Source organism: Apium graveolens, chromosome 3, assembly GCF_009905375.1.
Source record: "Apium graveolens cultivar Ventura chromosome 3, ASM990537v1, whole genome shotgun sequence".
Lineage (NCBI taxonomy): Eukaryota > Viridiplantae > Streptophyta > Magnoliopsida > Apiales > Apiaceae > Apium > Apium graveolens.
The window spans coordinates 113965912-113971375 of NC_133649.1; the positions used below are offsets into that span (position 1 = coordinate 113965912).

The 5464-nt window shown below is 38.1% G+C and overlaps 1 non-coding gene across 1 annotated transcript; it reads right to left on the minus strand.

The window, feature by feature from the left end:
* Positions 1-4800: 4800 nt before the first annotated feature.
* On the minus strand, positions 4801-4907 carry LOC141715989 (small nucleolar RNA R71). The gene has a single exon (XR_012572726.1). It is a non-coding gene; the product is annotated as a small nucleolar RNA R71 (small nucleolar RNA).
* Positions 4908-5464: the final 557 nt, after the last annotated feature.

Genomic DNA, 5464 nt, shown 5'->3' on the forward strand with positions numbered 1-5464 from the left:
GTGGGGAATTCGTCCATCTACTAGTAGAAAAGGTTACTTATTGGTATCTTTGCCTGATCAGCAAGATATCAGGTTTATGCCAAGGTTTTCTCCTTTCCAAATTCATTGGATATTGCAACTCTGTTTATATTTTCATAACAGAGGTTTTCAAGGAGTGTATGAAATGTATATATATATGTATATATATATATATATCGGGACTTAATGAAGTATCTCGTAACTTCATTATTTATAATGACATTTCAAGGATTGAATCTATTCAAGTCTTATCTTGTAGTCTCATCTGGGTGATGAACTTTTGAAACTGATTATAACTTGAACGGTGGTAGTTCAAGTAGTATTCGGATATAAGTATATTGGAGTATCTTGTAACTTCATCTTTTAAAATTATATCTAGTAAATGATTATCTTGTGCATGTCAAAGATTTTCGGAAAAACGTTGAGACAAGGTTAGATATATGAGATCACCTTGCAACGATATTTTATACAGTTATAAACGGGAACTCTATGTATATTATACATGTCAGAGGATTTCAAAGATTGTGAAAAGTATATATGTATATATATACTGAATATTTTGCGACTTGGTCGCGTTAAGATATCAGCTTGGTTCATTTCTTCTTGACCAAGACTTTCATGTGTACTATGAGAATGCTCATATATTGTTAATTATTATACATATTATTTTGGTGGGCTTGTTGCTCACCCTTGCTTTCTTCTTTCATCACACAATATCAGATAGACAAGATGAACATGACCAAGCTCCCAATTCGCGAGCGGATAGGAAACGTTCTGCAGTTTCTTATAGGCGTTGATGTCGCTGTAGCTGAGGTAGAACTACCAATAGGCTAGGCTTTCAACTCTTGATGTACCAAACTTATGTATCTTTATGAATTGTAATAATGGCAAAGAAATATAAATTTAATCAGAAACCCTTTTAAGGTGTAATGGCATATAATTGTGGAATAAAATGACTCGTGTTATTTTTAGATATTCATCTCTGAGACTATAACTTGTGGTGTGTGTGTTTATTGTGGGGTCACAGTACAGAGTAATTGATGGTTTATTAAGATTGGGTGTTATTAAGGGAAATGGAACTCGTGACAACCCGGATCCCCGACCCCGGATTTGGGGGTGTTACAAATATACTATTATAAACCCTATTTTTGCCTCAACTAAAAAGATTTACAAAATCCTAATTCTCTCCATCTCCTCCTCCTTCATTACATCATTTTCTTGGTGGATACTGGTGGAGTGCTTCACACTTGAGGAGCAGCTGCTAAGGATCTCCGTTTATCATTCTTGCATCGCTATTAAAGACCTCCATCTTTCCATTAACGTAAAGCTTCTTAAGGTAAACATACTGAACTACGAATTGAATATTATTTTTCGCATGGATCCTGCGGAGGGTTTCTGTTTTTTTTTAAGATTAAATTTATGTTTTCGCTGCGTTTATGTGCTAAAAACCCTTCAGCAACCTCCTCAATGATGACATTGTCCTTTGAAATCAAGCCATATCCCACAGTATAACCCTTGCTGTCATCTCCAAAAGTAATACTTGGGCCAGCTCTCTCCTTGAACTGTGTGAGCAGGGTAGAATCACCAGTCATGTGTCTTGAACAACCACTATCCAAGTACCAAAGATTCTTTTTATTTCCCTGCACACATCAAAATCAAATCAAGTTGATTTTGGTACCCAAGTTTCCTTGGGTCCTGACTTGTTAGCTTTTTTTTCTGTTTCTTAGGCTTTATCTCATTTTACTTGGGGATATCAGATTCATCCTTGGTCATTTGAGTTGGGCCTTGGAAACCATTCATTGCAACAGAACTATCATGCATATTATAATCAACAGGGAATTGCATGCTATTAATAAACATGTTATTCCAGTAAGGCATGCAAAATGGCATTTGTGGCATACTAAATACAGCATAATAAGGATTATGTGCAAATGGCATATTAGCAAACTGTGCATTCATATTCTGTGTAGACTTAGCATTCATAGGCATGGGAGGCATCGCATTCATGTTAGGAAAGTGAGGTGGCACAGACATGGAAGTAGGCATGACAGATTTACAATTAACAGACATATGATTTACACTACCACACTTGACACATATTTTTCTAGGAGCATATTTATCAGGTGTGTAGTTATTGTGTTTGTTAATCCCTACTTTACCATTTCTATTGTTTTTCTTTTTAGCCTATGTTTTTACCTCAATCTTTTCAAGTCTGTCACTTAACTGTTTGACAGTCATGTGACCAACATTAGCCTTTTTCCCTTTCTTAACTTGACTCGATTCTCCTGAAATAGAGTTCTTAGAAACAGATCCATACTTCTCATTCAGCTTAACAAGTTTGGCTTTACTGATAGGCTTGCTCACAGCCGACGGATGAGGATTTTCATCATTCAACGGATAACCCTTTTTGTTATCCGACGGATGATCCTCATCATCCGTCGAGTCTACATCCACTAAATTTGGTTCTAGTTTCTCTTTGTTCTTTTTCCAGGCTGCATCACAGAAAGACTCAATTCCTTGAACTTTGGTGATTTGAGCATGGACATCCCTAGATGTTTTCCATGCCTTAATCACCTCCTATTCACGCTCGAGCTACTTCTTCAAAATTTCTTCTTTTTTCAAGGACTCAGTTAATTCCTCCTTGGCAATCTTACACTCAATTTGATAAGTGGCATTTTATACCACTTAGAGCGTCTTAAAATGGCTTAAATTGGTGTCTTGAAATCAAGTATTTTGTGTATTTGATGCGTTTTTCTAGTGTTTATGCATTTCAGGGTATTAATTGCATTTCGGGGGAGGAATCATCAAGAATAAGCCTTGGCATGTGTTCACCATTGCGTGAGGAAAGAAATGGGCAGATTACGGCGAAGAAACGGAGCAAATCAGGATTTTTTCCAGTAGAGGTCTGAGCGCCCGCTCAGCAATGCTGAGCGGCCGCCCAGGAAGCTGAGCGCCCGCTCAGCTATGCTGAGCGGCCGCGCAGGGTCGGGAAAAAAGATATATTATTTCAGGACTTCTACTTCTGTTTGGTTTCCACTTCTATGTAATCTGAGTTTTATGGGACTATTATATAAGTAGATTTGAGACGTTTTCACAAGTGTGGATTGAAGAAGATCGTGTTTTTACGCAAGGAGCGAAGGAGATAAGGAAGAAGACCGATTTAGCACACCGCAACGAAGAGGAAGCATATTTTCTTGTGATTCTTGTTTCGTTGTAACATTGGATGCTAGTTTTCTTACTTTGAACTTAGTTACTCTTGTGACGTACTCTATTTTAATATAATTAGTTTAGTTATTATTTTCTTGTGTTTGTTTATCATGATTTCATATGAACCCATGATGACGATAAGTGCTATTAAGGGCTAATTGTGATCATGGGGTTGCAACAGATTTATTATGAAATTCTTTAGTAATTGTTTAATACTTTAGTGTGTGATGATTATATGATATCTAGTATTGGTTGTGCGTATTCGTCTTATGTGCGTCGCGAACATATAAGATAGGGTGTTAATCTCTTGTGAAGCGACGGTGGATCTTGAGATTTAGAACTTGTCATGCTAGCATAGGTTCATGTACGTTGTGCATGATTAGTGGGTAACTCTAATAGTTTTATTTGCCCTATGTAATCAAAAGGAATAACTTGTGCTTAAATCGTTGTGTTGTCAATTTTTGTAGACATATAGGAACTCAACATAATTGATGACTATTCAACTTCTATCTTAATTGTGGATGTTTGGTAGAATGGTATTAGTACAATGAAAGTTGGCTTTTATCAGTTTCGTGTTATTCGATTAATATCATCACTGTCACATGCTAAAGGTAATAACAATGACTATTGAAGGAAGTAGTAATGAAGTTGTGATCTTATGAGTGTTTTATTATTGATAATTTGAAGTGTTAAGTAAGTGATTAATTAAGCAGTTAATTGTAGTTAATATTTAATCAACAATCTTAAGTGTTAGTGTCTTAACATTGAGAAGTAATCATACATTGGTGAGTGAGTTTAATTAGACAATAATTTAGTCTGAGTCTCTGTGAGAACGAACTAGAAAGTATTCTATATTACTTGCGAACGCGTATACTTGCGTGAATATTAGCGCGTGTTTTCGCCCTAATAAGTTTTTGGCGCCGCTGCCGGGGACTCGGCGTATTTGTTTAGTTTATGTACTTAGCATCAGTGGTCATTAGGACTCAGTGATTAGGACGTAGTAGTTAATTATTGTTTCCAGTTGTGTTTCAGGTACTTTAGCAAGCGTTTATGCAAACTCGTTCTCGTGCTCGCAAGAGGACTTTAGATACAGCTGAGGAGACAGACGAAGTTCTTGATATTCCGGAGAAGTTAGATTTTGAGGATTCGGATTCAGGAACTGAGCGGAAAGAACCAGTAAACATGGGAGATCGTATTGTTCAAGCTGATCCAGCTCTTATGGATTTTTCTCGGCCTAAAATTGATGACATTCAGTCAAGCATCCTTCATTCGGCTATTCAAGCTAACACCTTTGAAATCAAGCCGGGCACTATTCAGATGGTGCAGAATTCTGTTTCTTTTAGAGGAGCGGCAACTGAAGACCCCAACATGCACATAAGGAATTTTGTCGAGATCTGCAGCACTTTTAAGTATAATGGCGTGACTGATGAGGCTATCAAGTTGAGGCTTTTCCCATTCTCACTTAGGGACAAGACTAAAGACTGGTTACATTCTGAACCAGCTGGGTCCATCACTACGTGGCAAGATCTTGCGCAAAAGTTTCTGGTGAAGTTTTATCCGATGGCAAAGACTGCTGCTATGAGGAGTGCTCTTACTCAGTTTGCGCAGCAACCTACAGAATCTATGTGCGAGGCTTAGGAACGCTATAAGGAAATGTTGAGAAAATGTCCACATCATGGAATGCCGGATTGGATGGTGATCACGGGTTTCTATAATGGTTTGGGGGCCCAATCTCGGCCCATGCTCGATGCAGCAGCTGGAGGCGCCTTATGGGCTAAAAGCTATACTGAGGCGTATAATCTTATAGAGACGATGACTGCAAATGAGCATCAAAATCCAACTCATAGGATGACGTCAGGCAAGGTAGCAGGTATTCTGGAAGTTGATGCAGCCACCGCTATTGCAGCCCAGCTCCAAGCGCTATCAATGAAGGTTGATTCTCTACCTACATATGGAGTTAATCAAATAACTATGGTTTGTGAGCTTTGTGCAGGTTCTCATGCTACAGATCAGTGTTCTCTTGTCAATGAATTTGTTCAGTATGTGAATAATTATCAGCGACAACAGCAGCCTGTGCCAGCGACCTATCATCCTAACAACAGAAATCATCCAAATTTCAGCTGGGGGAATAATCAGATTGCTATTCAGCCACCATATCAGCAAGGAGTGAGTAAACAGTTTAACCCACCTGGATTCCAGCAACCACAGCAGTATGCTACAAGGCAATCATATCCTCAAC